The following is a 19,139-nucleotide window of genomic DNA, read 5'->3' as shown; positions in this document are numbered from 1 at the left end:
CATAGGATGCAGATGTGGAGAGCAGGGCCTTTCAATAGAAGACACCTGTTTGGTTACTCTCAACGCGTGAAAGTGAGATCTCTCTACCCTCAGCTGCACGTTAGAATCGGATGGTCTGGCCCCACGCAGACCAATGAGATCAGAATCTCTGGGTCCCGGGTCAGTATTTTGGGGGGCTCCTCAAGATGCTTTTGGGGTGCCATCATGGTCTCTGATCACTCTCTGAAATTGCTGACCAGGCTCCCCCGCTTAGTGCTCCTGAGTCCTCGTAGGTACTTTATGTGCATTTGAAGGTTCTGGGGAATTTCCTCATCTAGAAAATGAGGATTAGATTAGCAATTTCCAATCTGGGATGTTTCGTCCCTTGGCACCCACAAATGAAATGATGAAGTCACTGAGCTACTTTCAGGATTGCAAAAGGTTAGGCAGAAAGAGCGCACTGACCCTGTGCTAAGGCCACACACGTTAATGAAGGGGGACATTTTTGTGCCTTTGCCTGGAATTACATTTATTTGGTGTGGTGATTCTAGTCTCAAAATATGGGGTTGTGGGAAGAGGGAAAATGTTACTGGTGATTAAAAATAGAAGAAGGAAGACAGGAAAGGAGATGGGGGAGGGGGAGGGGGAGGGGGAAGAGGAGAGGGAGGAGGAGGAGGTGGGAGAGGGGGAGGGGAGAGGGGAAGAAGGAGGGAGAGGGGAGAGGGAGGGGGAGAGGGAGAGGGAGAGTATGTCGGCCTCTGTCAGTGATTTCAATCGTTCCTTCTAATTCCAGCATTCTGTGGTTTGATAGTAACACCTATGATGAGAAAACGACTTCTGAAGAAGTGTATAGTCTTTGAACACCCCTACCCTAAAAGAATTATACGTATTCTCACACAATCCTTTTTAAACGGGACTTCCATCCTAGCTCCCTTCTGGGTGGAATGTTCTCATACCTGGAAGCCAACATACCTGAAAAGAACTGATTCTTAATTCCAGCTCCTTGGCCAGGAGGCCTGGTTTACCATCATGAGCCCAGCAGTGTGATAGCCAGAACCAGGCAGGCGACAGGGACAGGACAATCTTGTCAGGATTCGCATCAGTGGGCAGTGACAGAAAAGAAAACATTTTGCTACAGGACAGATAAGTTGCTCCCTGACATGTGTCTGCTTTTCTTTTCTTTTTTTTTCTGTTGACACATATAATCTTTACTTTTCAGGTAGAAAGACATCTGTCTGCTTTGTCTCTTTAAAGTCTTCCTCCTGCTCTACTCTCCCGCAGCTATTAAATAATTCCAGCCGACATGACCATTTCCCCAATAAACATTTTCTTTGCCTGAAACTAGGAGAAATGTCATCAGGGAAGGAGAGGCTGTGTTGGTTAGGCTGGTTTTTCTCTTTGCTGAGTCTCTTGGGGAAACTCCCCCTTGAGTTTCTCTCTTGCCTCTGCAGGCAGATGTGGTGACTATTGCTAGGCAACGTGTCATCATAAATATTTCATTGGTGAAAGAAAGTCTGTCTCGGAGAAAGCTTCCTTTGTCTGTTCTAGTACTTCATTTCTCTTTTATAAACACAATGGAAAAAAGAATAGAAATCCACTACCTATAAGTTCCCTGAAATCCATGATGAGGAACTGGTGACAAAGGAAAAGTGGGAAACTTAAAATCCAGGCAAGGCCAATATGTAAGCTAGAAACTATAATGGGGTGGGGGGGGGGGGAGGGTCTTATTCACAATACTCTTAGTCAGCTTGAGCTGCTTTAACACAAAGTACCACAGACCGGGTGGCTTAAACAACAGGCATTTATTTCTCATTGTTCCAAAGGTTGAAAACCAACATCAAGATAGTGGAATATTCCATTCCTGGTGAGGTCTCTTGCTGGCTTGGAGGATGGACTCTCACTGTGTCCTCACGTGTGGGAGAGACAGATACACGTGTCTCTTCCTCTTCTTCTAAGGGCACCAATCCCATCACGGGGGCCCCACCCTCATGACCTCATCTAACCCTAACCCTCTTTTAAAGATCTCCCACCTTCCAACAGCAACGCATTGGGGGTCAAGGCTTCAACATATGGATTTGCGGGGGTGGAGGGGACACACAAACATGCAGTCTAACAAGTATCAACCCATATTTTCAAATGATGCTCATCGACATTTTGCAGGGACACACGGGCACGTTGTTATGAAGAGAACAAAGGATTTGATGGTGACCGCACACGACAGTTACAACTATTTTCAGAAATACCTACCCATGGTGTGACAAAACTCCAAAACATGCCCAAAACATGAGGAGCGGTTTCTCAGATTAGAACCACGGATGTGACAGGCAGAATTTTATGCTTACGCCGTGGTGTGCACACCCTGGGTAGTGCCCTGGCCTCGTATATGTAAAGATAATGGGGCATCGCTCCTACGGTTAAGGTATGTTACATGGCAAGTGGCATTTTTACAGATGTAATTAAGACCCCTGATCGGATGACTTAATCAGAAGGAAGATTATCCTGGTGGATTAGGCCAGACCTAATCAGGTGAGCCCTTAAAAGGGGGCTGGACAGCTGCTGCCGGCCGGGAAGAAAGCAGACAGACATCCACGCTCAGGAAACTGCGGCAAGGAGCTGTGAGCGGACGCTGCGAGTGAGCGTCGTCTCCAGCTAACAGTTAGCAAGAAAACAGGGACTGCAATCCTGTAACTAGAAGGAACTGGATTCAGCCAACCACCTGAACGAGCGTGGAGAAAGACCGCACACTCCAAATGGTGTCTAGAGCAGATTGGACACCTGCATTGTAGCCTCATGAGACCCCGAGCGTAGGATTCAGCCAAGATCTGCCCAGACTCTTGACTCACAGAAACTATGAGATGATAAATGTGTGTTGTCTTATGCTAAGTTTGTGGTTCTCCGTTCTGTAGCGATCGGAAACTAATACAATAGATGACTGTCACCTTTTTTTTCCTGTTTTCTATTTTTTAAAATTCTTGTATATGACTTATATAACAAACAGAGGCCAAAGTTGAAGAGTCCATTTGGAATATAGGATTTTTAAAGAAAATATACAGTGTTGTTATAGCACCCTGAACAAAGGGAGTTCTCCCCTGGTTTCTCGGCCCTTGGGCCACTTTCACAAACTTCCTTCTGACCCTCAGTAAGGGAAAAGCGTTTCATCATGACATAGACTCCGAATCTATTTTAGAAAAAGTACGCCTGGTAAACGGACCTTACTTTGGGATTTAATGGAGTGATTTAATTATGTCCTTCACTGGCCTAAGGAAATAATTAGAAAAGTACATGGTAATATGTGTAAATAGGTGTCTATCACTATCTCACTTAAAAAGGTAAAATTCAGAATATGCATATTCTAATACGCATATAGTCATTGGAGGTTGGTTAAAGTATGTTTTCTTCATTCAATGGAATAGTACGTATGTACCATTGCAAAGATTATGCAGCTCTACGTTTACTAATGTAGAAAGCTGTTTATGATACAGAGTCATGTGTAAAAAACAGGATCTCAATCTGTTTTAAAAAGAAAGATGGGTATATGGATACAGATATGGGTCTAGAGACAGAGATAGATAAAAAGGTATCTAAAAAGACGTATACCAAGGTGATAGGAGTAGTTACTCTCTAGCGGTTGTTTTATGACATTTTCCTTTTTGTTCATTTGGACTTTCTAACTTCTTTTCGATGAAAACAGATTAATTGTGCAATTTTTTTCAAGGCAAAGAAAAAATTAAGTATTTAATAGATTTAAGACAAGATGTACAAGGGAGCTCATTAAAAGAAAGATTTCCATTTCTGTTTAATAGTCAATAGCCTTTTGGTTTTCCTCAAGTTTTATTAACTGATGGCAATATTCCTGTTTGTCCTTAAGTTTATAGCAATTTTTACAACTATTGATTCTGGTCTCCAGAATACTCAGATAAAATGTTTTCCTTAGCATCAATAACATATTTTCCAGATGCAAATCGCAGAGGCCAGTATTCAATAACTGTTTGTTTTTGTTATTCTAACTCATGCAAAAAGCAGTGAAAATGCCATTTCCATAATACTTATTGATGCTGCTATTATGAAACTCCCAGCAGAAGACAATCCTACTAAAAAATGAACCCTTTCAATCATCTTCCCTTCACCTTAAACTGATGTGCAGGTAATAATTTCACTTCTTAGGTTCACGGTCTTTCTCCATGATCTCTGCCAAAACCATTACAACAAAAGGCACTTACAGTCATTGTAAAAATCACTGCCTCTGTTGGCCAACAAAACATCCTTCCGGGGAGGCAGACCGTTTTGGTTGAAAGAGTACATCTCTGTTCATGGTCCAGAGAACAGAAAAACCTGTACTACGTGGATGGTGTGAGTAAGGAATTTGCCGCCAACTGGATAGCCTACAACAGTGGTTATCAACTGGGGAAGACTTGGGTCCCCAGGGGACATCTGGCAATGTCTTAAGACATTTAAATTGTCATATCAGGGGTGGGGAATGTGCTATTGGCATCTAGTGAATACAAGGTATGAATGCTGCTAAATATTCTACAATACACAGCACAATCCCTCACAACAAAGAACTTTCCAACCCAAAATGTCGGTTTTGTCAAGCTTGAGAAAACCTGGCCTAGTGTGTCAGAGAGATACGAAATTGGTGATATCAGGGACCTGAAAGAGGTGGGAGCACAGCTCTCCTACAAGCTGAAAACAATGAAATGTCAGCAGATATGGTGTGGCCAGAGTCTTGACAAATGCTTGTGCATTTGGGTTCATTTTTTGGTGTGTGTACCATCGCCGTGAAAAGAACAGGCTGTAACCAGGAAGAGGATGAGAGACAAGTAGAACGGAGCAATCTCAGGGAACCCACAGACGTGCAGTGACAAGCAGGGACACTGAACATTCTAGATCAGCTGAACCCTCGCCAACCTGTAACCTACTCAATGCTCAGTGTTAGGCTCCACTTATATTGTGTGCTTTGTGCGATAGCAGCGCCTGACGGATGTGCTCGGTCAGGTGAAGAGACAGAGGTTAAGTACCACAAGTAGACTGACACTCCCAGCAAACAGCAGAACCAGGATTTGAATTTATATCTACCTGAATCCAGAGCCAGCGTTTTTCACACATTACTGCTTCCCTACAGCCTCACTCCTGGGAATATGCCCCAAAGGCTATCGCTCCAAAAAGGTTACATGCAAGTGTATATTCACTGAAGCTGTGCTTATGACTGGGGGGAAAAATTTATTTTCAAAATGACCTTGAGTCCCCAGAGTGAGAAAAGAAGTTGAGTAAAGTATGATATACAATCTTGAAGGAATAGCTTGTGCTTATTGAAATGACAATTAGGACAAATACGCAATATAAACAGAGGTCTATATTCTAATGTTCATCTTCAAAACCAAAACATATTTTGTAGGTCAACCTAAAGTAAACATGTACGTGTATAGCTACACAGATACATATGTGTGTGTTTGTGTATACATATGCAAATAGACAAGGGCAGAAAAGTCCCTTGTTAAATGAGATCAGTTTCATAGAGCTGTGGGATTAGAAGCGATATATTTTAGTCTTTAAATTTGCCATTAGAGTTGTTATAAGAAAGTAGTGATTAAACTGACACACACGTGGCTCTGGTGTCACCCCAAATTCACTCAAAGGGCTCACTCAGCCACCCATTGTCTTATTCACACTGAACCCCTGCCTTCTGCAGGGAGGTCTGGGCATCACAGAGACCTTTCTCATTGGTGCCGTGGGCTACGTGCTTCTGAGAGCGTCTTTCACATTACAAACTCCCACTAGGGGCTACCCTAGCTTACACATGGCCTCGGGAAAAGGAGGGAAAAAGCCCTCAGTCCCCAAAGGCCTTGCATCTGTCAGCCAGGACAGGTTTTTCCATCAATAAGTTCTTTCACATCAAAGCCGGAACCAATTCTTATCCTGGTTGAAAGCCTGGTTGGAGAATGAGGATGTGATATGGGGCATTTGTCTTCTTCCTGAAACTATTCCAATATTCATGGCTGGTTGCACAGAGCCCTCCCCCTGCTGGACACGTCGCATCTGTTCTCCCAAGTGGCCTTGGGTGGTAGTATTGGATTCAGCAAGGAAATAAGTTGGTGCCGATGTTGTCTTCCTGCGAGGCAATTCCATTCTCTTCCCCAGGGACTCCGACTAGGTTTTCAGGTGCATTGAAGGTGGGGTGGAGAAACCACCTTTTGTTCAGATACCAAAAGACATAAAATTCAGAAGAAAACAGCTTTCTTTTTGCATCTTAAAACAAGTTTTGGTCTTGTTGATGATAAGAAGCTCGTCATTTAGACAGCGGTCCTTCCTTCTCTTTATGACCTGTTAGCCACTGTTTGATAGCAGATAGATCTGGAGTCAGAGGGATTCAAGTTCGCGTCTTGACTTTGTCCCTCTTAGCTGTACGTCTTTCAGCAAGTTGTTTAATACCACCAAGTATGTTTCCTCCTTCATAAAATAATTGAGATGAAAATAATAGCAAAACATGCCCTCCAAACCTCCCAGAGTTGTTCTGAAGATAAAACTATGTCTGTGTAGGCACTCTTTTTGAGAGATTCTTAGTCTTGGTTACCAAATTGAGCTCTTCAAGGTGTGAGCACGATGCACACAGTGGAAGGGCAGATGTGGGAAGAGCTTCAATCCCAGTGGTGGCCTTTCCCTAGAGCCTCGTTAAATGCGCTGTCATGTGAGGTGGTGATGATGGAAAAAGAATTTGAAAGAATCAGCAGCTGCCTGCCGTCTCATCCTTCCTAATCCCGTTTGAAGGCACTGCAAGTGTGACAGCAAATACTGGCTCCTCCCTCTACAATTCTAGCTGTGCGTGCAAAATATGCCCCCAAATGCTTGATAACTCACAATAAACTCGTCTGGACCTCCTATAAGATGATTCCCTATCTCACGGTATAAATTGTGTTTGGTCTCTACAGAGCCTCCCTCCTTCCTTCTCTTAGGATAGTTTTAGCATTCACTCAACAAACGTTGGCTGGTCACCCACACTCGGCCGAGCCTTCAGCTAGTGCTGCTGCTACAGCTCATGGAAGGTCTGGACTCTACCCTTGTGAATATCATGACCTAGTCAAGGAACAATACCTAAATCACCAAGTATACCGTGAGCTATGCCATCACAGAAGCAGGTAAAGCGTCTATGGGTGGGCAGAGGGAGAGTAGCCCAGACAGAGAGAACAGCAGGGGTGGAACATGAAGGCTTGAGGTGAGAGTGGTCCCTGCATTGGGGCTGCCGGGTGTAGACCGTGAACGGGGAGCAGGAGCAGGAGACGGGGCTCAGAGGAATAGCTGGGGAGGTTTCTATGTGAAAGGAAGGGCTTAGGTTTTATCCCCCAGCCCAAGGGAGCCCAGAGAACTGTAAGCCGGACACGGCCACCTCAGACACACCCCAGGCCTCTGAGATACAACTTTAGGAGACACTTCCCACAGGACGTGCATCGTGGCAATTGTCCTAGTTGGAAAGTCCGTTCTCCCTCATGGGTCAAGAGAATGGATCTCAGAAAGCGGCTTGGCACCTATCGAGTCCCTGCAGCAATGCCCCAACACACGTCAGAATAAAACCGTCTGCCCGGCTTGGTGCCCCTGCTAGAAAAAGCACCTCGGAGAACATATGCCTCACAGGAACTGAGTAAGGGCGCCCGGTACAGGCGACGAGAAGGTATCATAAGAAAGAGGGCAAGATGGAAACCAAGCAAAGAAACGTTCCAACAACAGTTGGGTTCTCCCTCGGTGCCCAGGAACAAGGGCGTGGAGTGAAAATCAATAACTCATTTCCTGACGGAGCAGGGCATAACTCAGAAAAACATCAGAAAGTCAAGATAAGGCACAAGCATATCCTAGGAAGCTCTGCCAGCAAATAGACTTATGGATGGCTTTCGCAGCCAACAATCGGGTAAGTTAAAACAAGGTGGTTGACATCTGCCATTTGTCCCTGTGTCTAGGTGGCCTTACGGCCCTTGGAGCAGTGCTGATGGACACCCAGAGTGGAAATGGTAAGAGAACAGATTTGGTAGGTTTGACAACCTAAAATGCAATACTCCTCCACATCAAAATTCTGCAGGTACAAAATTAGAAGGCAAATCCAGAGAAGAAGACCTTTTAGGCACAAAGTTGTCTGGAAACATTTCATTTCTTCTCCTGAGAAATTGGAGACGACCTCATCATCCAACAATCCTCTTTTAAGAGAGAGTTCTGAGGACCCATAAATGTAGAAAGCGCTCACAAATGCATCCAGCTACGTAATGAAAGCAGACCACGAGAGTGGAACATACATTATAATTTTGCCTGGGGAGTAATAAAAAAATGCTATGCGTAAGAAAAATCTAGAAACAATTGTAAATGTTTGCTGCTTCTTTCCTTGGGTAAAGGCTGTCAACCCGAAGTCAATGGGAATGATTCTAGACATGAGGGATCCGGGTTAAACGTCCCATCCGTCTGCTGGGGTTTCCTTTTGCTTTGGGAGTCTGACCCTTCAGCTCAGTTTGGGAAAAGCCATCTACAGAAAAAAAGTATGTCCTTAGAGTGACATGAATGATTTTTTTTTTTTTTTTTTTTGCATTTTCAGGGCCAATAATAGATGTAGCTACTTGAGTTCCCTACTGGGAAGCCCTGAATGGCACAGACTCTGGCAGTTTCTGTCTCCTCTCTGGTACCTGCCGGGCCCTCACCTTCTGCTCTGCGAAGGCAGGTTTAGGAACTGTGTATACAGAGAAGGCACCTACCTGCATGCATTCTAGCAAAGGCCTTCCCCTGCAGCTTCCCGGAGGTGAAAACAAGACTTGTTCAGCTCCTTGCTTCCTGAGGACCTAGCACAGAGCAGACGCTCCATAAATTCTGGTGAAACTGCATCAGAAGCAGACACAAGTTACATGTTTAACCAGGCTCCTGGTATGAGCCAAATCAATGCCATACGAAAGCCAGTGTTTATTCCAAGGGCCAAGAACAAGGCACTGCTTACTCCAAAGGAAAGACTAAAGAATGGAAGAATCAAAGTTCCTGATGCCATCAGGTAGAAATACAAATGCACACAAACCTATGCGGGCACTGTCTGGGCAGAGGTGTGGGGGCAGGGGGCAGAGGAGGGGGGAGTAGGTCCTGACAGGAGAGCTACAGAGCAACCCTGCTCTCAGGAAGCCTCCAGTCAATAAAGGCAGCTTGGGCCCCCTGGGCAAGCAGACATCTAATTCAGCTCCCAGCCTGGCCCCTGGCCACCTGTGTGGCCTTCGGTGAGTCCCAACTCCTACCTGAGCTTGTGGCATTGTGTGTAAAGTAGAGGTGATACACGGGGAATTCTACTGCTCAGGGCTGCTGTTGGTATCAGTGAGAGCATACGATTGCCTGAAACCCGGCTCCTGGACCACTAAGAGCCAGGAGACACCCGTGAGCTCGCAGAGTCTCTGCCACAGGACTCAGGGACAAGAAAACCCTGGGCGCCGAGGGTCCCAGGAACCACAGAACCACCTGCAATACTTTCATCAAAGCCTAAGCAGCAACCAAACCCGGAAGGTCATGGTTTGTGATTCATTCCTCCTCCCAATATCCCCAGTGTAGCTCCCTAGGCAGCGAGTATAAATCCAGTTCATAAAACGCAGGTTTGCAAAGAAACGTCACTTTATTTTGCTACAGCTCAACTTAAATTCTATCGGAAGCCCCATTCTGTTTGGAGACAGAAAATGTCATCTCAGTCAATTCTGGGTAAACTTGGCATTTCAGGTTTAAACTCAGACAGTTCAGGGTTTGTCCATCCCCTTTCCTTTCCCAGGATTCACATCACAGCCCAGGGACTCTCGGGCATCCTCACAGCGTAGGTCCTGGGAGAAAGGACAGAGTCGGCACTCGCCGCCCTGCCCCGCTCAGCGGTTCCCTCTCTTCGGTGTCTGTCTACAGAAAACGCCCATTTCACTCTGCTGCCCCCAGGGGAAGGGCCTCAGCGCCCTGTGCCTCCTGGGAATGAGGGAGTCCACTGAACACTGGCGGCCAGTGGCACTGGGCCCAGTGCCCCACTCACCCCAGCAACGTTTCCTATCCTGCTTTCTCATATAAAGACGATACCTGGATTTAGAACTGCCTGAGTTCTGGCCTCTATGTCAGTTATTCCTGAACTCAGATGATGGACAGGGCTGTCACTTAGGAGCCCCCATCAGATTGTTACAGGTGGTGTCTGCCCATGGAGGAAAGCACTGATGGCTCTGTATTCCTCTCCCTGTCCGGCCACAGGACACCAGCTGATGCAAAGCCCATCACGACTAGGAGCCAGCCAGCACCTGCTCTCCTGACTAACTCCCTTCTGGAGGACACAAGAACATCCATAGTCCCTCCCCTCTGAGAACTCCCGGGATCCCCAACGTGGACAGGCCCCCGTCTTCCCTGTCCCCGTGCCATGGAGGTGCGAGAGTGCTACCGCTGGGCTAATCTACTCTCGGATCCCAAAATTCCTCCAGAAACTATGTGGTTTTAGAGTACCCCCTGCACTAATTTTCTAGGGCTGCTGTAACAATCACCACAAACTGGGTGGCTTATCACGTTAGACACCCAGTGCTGGAAGCCGGATGGCAGACGTCAAGGCGTCCACACAGCCATGACCTCTTAGAAGTTGCTGGAGGGCTCCTTCCTCACTGCCTCTGGCTGTGATATTTGCTGGCAGCGCTTGGCGTCCCTTGGCTTGTCGATGCATCACTCCAGTCTCTGCCTTTGCCCTCACATGGCCACCTCTTCCCCTGTGTCTGCTGGTGTCTCTGTGCCCAAATCCCCTCTTCTTATTGGGACACCAGTCACTGGATCCAGTGGGACCACATCTTAACTTGATTTCATCTGCAAATCACAATGTGCTTAATTGGAAATGAAGTCACTTTCACCGGGACCAGAGGTTAGGACATCAACATATCTTTCTGGAAGACACAATTCAACTCATAGCATAGCTCCTTCCTTGGAGTAAATCTTTAGAGGGTATCACCTGACTCTCAGTCTCTCAATATCTCTCTCTCTCTCTCTCTCTCTCTCCTTTCCACATCCAACTCTTCTTTCTCCTGCAAAGACATTTTAAACTCTCTTCAGATGCAGAAAACACTACCTTTGGTATCTCTTCCACGGAATCTTCTTCCCTTAGGGGCACACGGCATTTTTTCGTTTGCTGTACAGAAGCCAGAATTGTGGTGCCCTTTGTTTCCTGGCTTCTGGATTGCCCTTCCTTGAAGCAACAGATGTCTCCTGTCTAGTGGCAGAGAGGGCTCAGGAAATGAGTGAGGGCAGACCATGTATTTCTCAATATTATCCAGACATGTGTTTCTTTCAGAATATGTTGAGTCTTGCCTGATTTTCACAGGCTTTTCAGCTCCCTGCCATGACTGGGTTCTGTGGCTCTGAAAATTCCCATTAGGAAGAAGATAGAAGATGAGAGGGCATGCCACGTTTGCAGAACGGGGCCTCCTGCCCCTTGGAAAGGCTTTGCAGGTGGTTGGTGAGAAGCTGGCCTTAGCACCCCTCTGTGCAAAGACCTAGTGGTATAACTGGAAAGGAGAAAAGAGCCACGCTGACAAAAGATTGTCCCCAGTGGTGCCCAAGTTCCCATTTTAGGGGTTCACTTTGAGGGGTTTAGCTTCATGTCTCCAAGAGTCTTTTGAAATACAGGCACGAGTGAGAGCCACACAAGCTTTTCTGATAGTTATATCCACATTTGTCACTATTTCCAAATGCAATCCCTCTACGGCAAACATAAAAATCTCATGGCTTTCTTTAGAGTTATTTGGGACTTCAAAGTAAAAACAATATGTCGCGATGAAAACCAAGGCAACGCAATCATCGTCTTGACTACCTTCTTCAATCTCCATGTCTCCCCCCCATGCCCTGGGGATTGTAATCCCCCCCCTTGGGGGCATAGTGCGTTTCTCCCTGATAAGTGGTCATCTCTAATTTAGGGACTTTAAAACCCTAATTGTCCCCTTAGATTTAGAGAATAAGGTCTTAAGAGAGTGGGTCCTGGGCAGAGGAGTTTGGGGGCTCGGTGCTGGGGGGGGGGATGGTGAACTGAACTGAAGTTCTTCTACAGAAGAGCAGACCTTGCAAAGCACCACAGCGGAGATATGGAACATGATGAACATACACCAGATCTGAAGGAGGCTGTGGGGAAGCAGGCGCAGACTGGTCGCAGGGGAGCGTAAACACTGCACAAGTAGACATTGGTTCGAGCCCCAGGTCTGCTGCTGACAAGTCAGGTGACCGTGGTCCGGTCCTCTAAGAGAAGCTGTCACATGTAGTCTAAGGCTAACTGTTCAGAATTAACTGGGGATCAGGGGAGGGAATTCTCTATTACGTTGCTCGAGTCCATAGGAAGGTGATAATTTCCTCTTTACCCCCTTCCTTATTCAGATGAGCCTGTTAGTAACTGTGCACTCTGGTGGGAAGTGGAAGGCAGGCTGGGTCCAGTGTAGATACAGTCGGGCTCTTAGATCATTTCATCCTTGACCTCTTCTCCACACAGGGAGGCAGGTTTGTCCCACAGCCATTCGCACCCCATCAATTGCTGGTGGCTTCAGGAGTCTCTGTTCCAGCACCTTTTTGTAACCCTCTGAGTTGGTCAGATTCTGATGCCAAAGACCATCCTGGGCTGACGTGGCAGCCGGAATGCCCTTCAGCTTCAGAGGTTAGCGCCCACACTGAGAGACGCTCTAAACTCTCTCCCAGATAATGAGAGCTTGCTCCCTGCATATATTTCCCCCCCTTGCAGCAAAATAGATGAAATAAGTCCATTCAAAGGGAGAGGGAGGGAAGTCCCCTTGGGATGCTCATTACAAATACAGTTCTGGGGCAAAGAGAGGAGTTAAGCTTGCTGTTAACCTTTAGAAGCAGAGAGAGAGAAAAAATAGACGGGAAATAAGGTTGAGGTCTCCTGTTAGTGGTTTTTTAAATATCTGTCAGATTTAATTAAATCATCGCAAATGCCTTTTAAAGGGCTCTGTGTGGCTGTCCTGCACGGTTGGAAGAACATGATCCAAGAGCAGTCAGGGCTTTGGTGGCACGCCAACTTCTGTCCTTTCCCAGGCAAAAACCACAAGTCAGCCCAGTAGCGCTTGGCATGACGTGGACCCAGGAGGCCATCAAACGCAGAGCTGGCATCAGGGCCTGAGGCTCGGCTCGGTGCAGGAAGTTTGCCAGAAAGTCTGGTACCCACACTTTCCTGCCCTAAACTGGCCTGGACTTTGCACTGCTGTCTCTGCACTGAATGTACTCAGTTCCTAAGCTACAGTTTCCCCCTTTCTCTAACATTCCCTGCGGCACCAGACACAATAAACAGAGCTTGACTTCTATTCTCTCATTTAGGAGACATCCATGAAATGAGAAGACTGTATCAGTAAAAATATTGTACAGTATATATTATCATGTGTAAAATAATATAGGTTAAAATGACAATACAAACACTTATGTATGGGACAGACCCTGTTCTAAACACTTGACGTGTTTGCAAAGTACAAGACAAATCCAAAAATAAGTGCAGAACAGTGTGTGATAATCAATCCTGTTGCTGACCAGACCATCCTTGCTCTCCCTATGCTGAGCGTGGCGTTGGTTGGACTTCCAGCTGCGGTAGAGCTGAGCGTGGCCACATGACTCATTCTGGCCAATGAGTTTCGGAGCAGAAGTGATCCATGCCTCTTACAGGCTGGAGCATTTAATGGCCAATACAGGACCTTCCAGTTCTCCTTCCCCTCACACACACAGAGGCTGGCAACTTCTGGGATCAGAGCCCCCTCCCTACCCATAATGCATAAGTGGCATGAGTGGGAAATAAACCTTGTTTGTCGTTAATTTTGAGGTACTATTATATGGGCTGTTGGCTAATGTGGCCGCTTCTAGTCTATCTGGTTAAATTATATATATTTTCTGAAAAGATAAACAAACTTTTGACAACAGAAAGAACAGTAGAATCAAGAGTGGGGGGTATTTTATACTTTCATTTGTTTTGTACAAGTTGTGTTGTTTAACAAGTATGAACTGCCTTTCTCCCTCCTCTTCTCCGAAATTTAAACAAATGAGTGAATGAGACCCACTGAGCAGGCAGCATGCGCTGGGCACCACACTGGGAAACTCTGAGACAAAGTTTGAAGCTACGAGTGTTCTGTTTTTCCTAGCCAGTGTTCTGTCAGGCTGGTCTTCCCGCGTCTTCCCCGCGCATCTATAGCTGCTTAAATGAGCCTTCCCCACATCTCACAGTAATCGTCTTCTATTCAGAGCCAGGGAGGCAGAGAGAATGGAGCCAGACTTTCCGGCCGTGTCAGCGAGGTCTAATTGAGTCTCTCCATCACCGTCACTGACAGCTAGTTTGGAGTGAGCTGTGATGATGCTCGAAGCCTCTCAGTTCACTGCGTGGGTGAGCTGCACCGCACCTGGGTCACTTAAGGGGCACTTCCTGGCCACTGGACATGAGCCTGAAGCAAACTGTGTCCTAGAAAAGCTTCTGGAATGAGTGAGCCCATATACAGTTCTCCCTGCCAGGGGCTGGGGCCAGGGTACCAGCTAGCGTTCATCATTCACCTACAGAAACCCAACTACAGTGGCTTCACCAAATAGAGGGTTATTCCACCCCCCGCCCCCCAACAAGGAGCCCATGGGAGGCTGTCCAGAAGGGGTACAGCAGCCAATGTGTCATCACTGTCCCAGCCTCCAACATCCTTCAAGTGCGGCTTTTATCCCTCACGCTTGGCTTCTCCCTCCCCCAGGTGCTGGGTAGGCACTCAGCAATTACCTACCACAGCCAACGAGATGGGCAAGGGCCAGAGCTTGAGACTGACAGGTGAGGCGACCAAGAGAGGAGAAAGGGTGGTGGGGGGAGGGGGCAGGTAGCTAGGAAAGACCCATCCCCCAGTCCAGAGGCTAAATTAGAGAGGAGCCTGGGAAACAAGAGTCCTAGAAGCTGCAGGAAGAAGAGACATATAATATAATAAACAGTAAGCGCTCCCACTTATTGAGCACCCCTAATTGCCAAGTACTTCACATATGACCTCGTGTAAGGCTCATCTCAAACCTGGGAGGACAGTGTACCTGTTCCCACGTAACAGACGAGGAAACCGAGGTTCTAAGTTGTTCAGTCAAATGTTCCTGGCCCCCCAGCCTGAATGCGGTCGCCTCTGTCCTGGAGCCCGTGTCTGGCCTTGGCCATAACCTTCTGCCTCTCAGGTTGCCACTGGCTGCTCGTCCACACTGAGTGAGGACCTGCGGAAACCCGAGCCCGTCGCACGTGACACCGCGTTGGTCCCCACGCAGAGGGACTTGGCCACTGAGATCTGCAGCGATTTCAGGTGGGGCGTGGATGGGAGGCTGACAAGGAGACGAGGAGGCTGGCAAAGGAAGGGGCTCCAGGCACTGCTCACCAGAACGCCTGCCAACTGTGACAACGGCCAGCAGGCATATGTGCACAGTAGGTGTATCTGACAGTGACATTTGGAGAAGGGTGGTCCGTTAAATTCAAAGCAAGATCCTAGTCAATAGTGGACGGTGCAGGATGGGAGCTGGGAAAGGCAGGCAGAGCACAGGCAGGAAGACGAGGCAGGGGAGGCAGGGCTGAGCACAGGTCAGGCCCTGGCTTCAAAGACAACAGCCATGCAGCTAGCAACGAGGGGCAAGGCAAAGCCATCCAGAGAGACACCTGCACTCACACACGTGCAGGGACACTCAGAACATGGCACAACCAGCAAGGTGGGGCACCTGAGCAGGGAACTCTCTAGACTAGGAGCCTGGGGCCCCTGCTATGCCCGGAGCACTGAGCCTGTGGTTGCTGGACCATGATGAGGTCTGGGGTGTCGAGGGGTTCCCGGAGAAGGGGATGGGACAGCCAGGCAATGCAAGGGCATTTAGGTGGCAGCTGCAAAGCCCCAGTTTTCCTAAGAAGGCATTTCAGTGCTTTAACAGCTAGCATAGCTATACCAGTGCCTTCTGGTTAAATGTCAGCGCAGCACTCAGCAGCCCAACACCAGACACCGTCTGCACCGCTGTGGCTGTACATTGCTGAAGGGCCCCTGTCCTGCTGAGAACGGTTATGAAATCTGCAGGTACTGGGTCTCCAGGCCCACAGACCAAGAGGTAGGGATCCCCCTTTGTTCTTTCTCTAAAGAATGTTCCCGTCTATAGAGGGAAGCTAGAAGTTGTCTGCTTTTTGTTTTTCACTTTGAGATATTTGTGGGGGTCAGGTAGCTGTCTGGGGGCGTCCCCTCAGTACCCAGACAGGGACAGGTGAGTTCCATAGTCCCCGCCTTCCTGGAACACGGAAGCTACACAGCTCATCCTCCGCTAATTGCTCCATTTCTTCAGGCAGCGGGATTTTTCATAAAAATCCAATGCTGTCTCTACCCCATCGCCCTCATCTCCACCCCCACAAGCTGCTTGCTACCAACAACAATTTCAAAATTGATCTTTGAAATGGCTCCTCACTTCAATCAGCTTCTGAGTTTTAAAGGGTAAGGAAATGTCTCTTACTCGTTTAGACTAAAATAATGTGCCTATTAACTGTGTTAGAGAGAAGCAGAATCGGCTGCCTAGAAATTACCATCAGGCCCATTTCAGGCTCCCACGTGCCAGCCTGCCACCGCGCTGCCTCACGTTCTACACCTCAGACTTCATCTGCACGTGCCCTCCCTCCAAAGACTAACTTTCAGCGGCTCTCAGGTTTGGGTAAAACCCCACATCCTCAGCCTGGGATCTCACCTGAAATCCTTTTTCTTTCACCTTGTCGCCCCCTCATTCCCAGCCTGAAAACTCCAACCTCCAGCCTTACCAGACGTTATCACAACGTTACCCCACTTATTCTGTCCATTCCACCCGGAGAGACTTCACCCCATCAACACCTGTCAAATCCCAGCTGTCCTTCAAGGGAGGGACTTAACTCCAACCTTCTCTAAGCGGTCTTTGCAAACCCTCCGGGCTTAGGGGCCGTGCTCTCTCCCCCTGCACCTTACTCTCATCTACTACAGCGCCCCCCCCACCCCCGCCATTTCTCCCAGGCCCCAGCTAATCCTCCTCTCCAACTATGTCTAGTCTTCACTACAACTTAAAGGCAACTTGCTCTAGCATGTTTTTGTGCCTCTGTATATGTTTATTCCTGGACCCTCTTCTCTCCCCTTATGTGTTCAGCAGACACACTCATTCCCCTAAAGCAGTGGTTCATAACCTGGGCTATGCACTACGATCAAATGGACAGCATCCAAAACGTATGATGCACAGGCTTCACTCCACAGCAAGTAAAGGAACGGCTGGATGGATAAATGGGTGAAGGGAGGAAGAGATGGAGGAAGGAAGGAAGGAAGGAAGGAAGGAAGGAAGGAAGGAAGGAAGGAAGGAAGGAAAGGAGGGAGGGAGGGAGGGAGGGAGGAAAACTGAGCAGGGGCTTCACTCCGTTGCCTGCTCATCCACGGAGAGTAGTCACGCTCCAGCTTTGCCTGCAAAACACCCAGTTTTGGCCTCGACCAAGATGTAGTAAAACTGAGGTGATACAGCACATCTTCTAATTTGCTGGGGAACTTGAAATTTTCTGTTTTCAATTTTCCCTTCAAAATATGTTTCTTATAATTTTGCCTCCCTACCATTGACTTTTTTGCTACCGAGTATTGATACATCAATATAATGATTAAACATAAAAACAAAGGAATAAAGGAAAATCTCTAAAATATGATTCGAAATAACATCTGGAGAATGTTTCCTCTGGTCAAATCGATTACCTTTCCCCTTTCTTCCTCCCTCCGTCCCTCCCTCCCTCCCTCCCTCCCTCTCTCCCTCTTTCCCTCCATCCCTCCCTGCTTTCCACAAATATTTACTTGGCATGTACTAGGTGCCAGGCTCTGCGCTAGGATTGGCGGCACAATGCAGACATGGTCTTTTCCCACAAGCAATTCACTGCGAATCTTTGAGTATTCCGTGATTCTCATGAGGTATACTATGACTTACAGAAACTCCATCTCCTTGACAAGGTTAAAACCATTGATATTTTAATATTTCACAGCCAGGGCTCTACTGAATGTAGCTGGTGCAGCAGGTAACTGTCACTTTAAGCAGCTCTCGGTTGGTGAGTGAGCAGAGCCAAAGAAGCCATGACGAGCTAGGCCGGGCGTGGACATTCCCTCGCAGGAATGCTTTCCCTTTGGGAGCCATCGTGGTACCCTCCCAGGATCCTGACAGCCTCCACAGTCAGGCCAGCCTTGACCTTTTGCCTGAGGCTCCCAGATTCCTGGATTCTGCGCTCATGGACCTTCCACCATCGTACCAGCAGGACCCCGAAGATTTTCCACTTCCCCATGTATACCAACCGTGCTGTGGAAACACACACAAGCTCTAATAGTTACAAAGACAGAGGGCAAAAAAAAAGAAGGTAGAAAACATGGCCACAGAAACCATGAATCGGTCAAGAGAGATGGATAGAACTGCGAGCGAGGAAAATCTTTCCTAAGCCCCGATTTCTCCACTACCCCAACCTCCAGCAGAGGTGGTCGTGTTCACTCAAATGTGGCGTGGAGGTCTCTCCCAAACCTGCTTTTCAATCTTATTTGGGCCCCAGACTTGCACTTCTGGCCTAGCATTTCTGCGCAGCTGCTGTCTTGCTCACACTGCCTCTGGCCCTCAAATCTACTCATTACTGGCCTCCGAAGAGCCCCACCCCAGGCATCTGGTCTACCTGGCGCCCTTCGCAATGCCTCCATCATTCCTCCGGAGATCGGTGTGGTATGGTTGCCAGGCCTCTGGACAGTTTTTCCTCTTTAAGGAATAATCAGGCAATGCATTTGGTTTGTCTAAACCATTTCCTGATCTGCTGCCAAACTTTAGCCTACTGCAAAGCTAGACTTTTTTTTAATGTATTAATTTTACTGAGCATGGTGCCCCTCCCTCCAGGGTCTGAGGGAATTTCCGTGGTGGAAGCCGCCTTACCATGGGGCCCCTCAGACCCCAGGGAGAGTCACTCCTGATTTCAAAGCCTAAATTTCATTGTGATTCGCTTAGCAAATTTATGTGTTGAGTGCAAGAGACACTTCTAACTTCCAACTGTGGTAACGAAGCAGGGGGGGAAAAAAAGGACCTACTCTCACACTATTGTCAAGTCATTCTTGGGAGATTCATCATCCAAGTGGAGGAAGGAATGGAATTTTCCAGAGGCCACTTAATTGCACTCTTATAGACTA

Source organism: Rhinolophus sinicus, chromosome 13 (genome assembly GCF_057876585.1).
Source record: "Rhinolophus sinicus isolate RSI-liver-muscle chromosome 13, RSI-T2T, whole genome shotgun sequence".
In the NCBI taxonomy this organism is placed as follows: domain Eukaryota; kingdom Metazoa; phylum Chordata; class Mammalia; order Chiroptera; family Rhinolophidae; genus Rhinolophus; species Rhinolophus sinicus.
The sequence above is the reverse complement of the archived record's forward strand: the minus strand, read 5'-3'. Positions refer to the sequence as shown.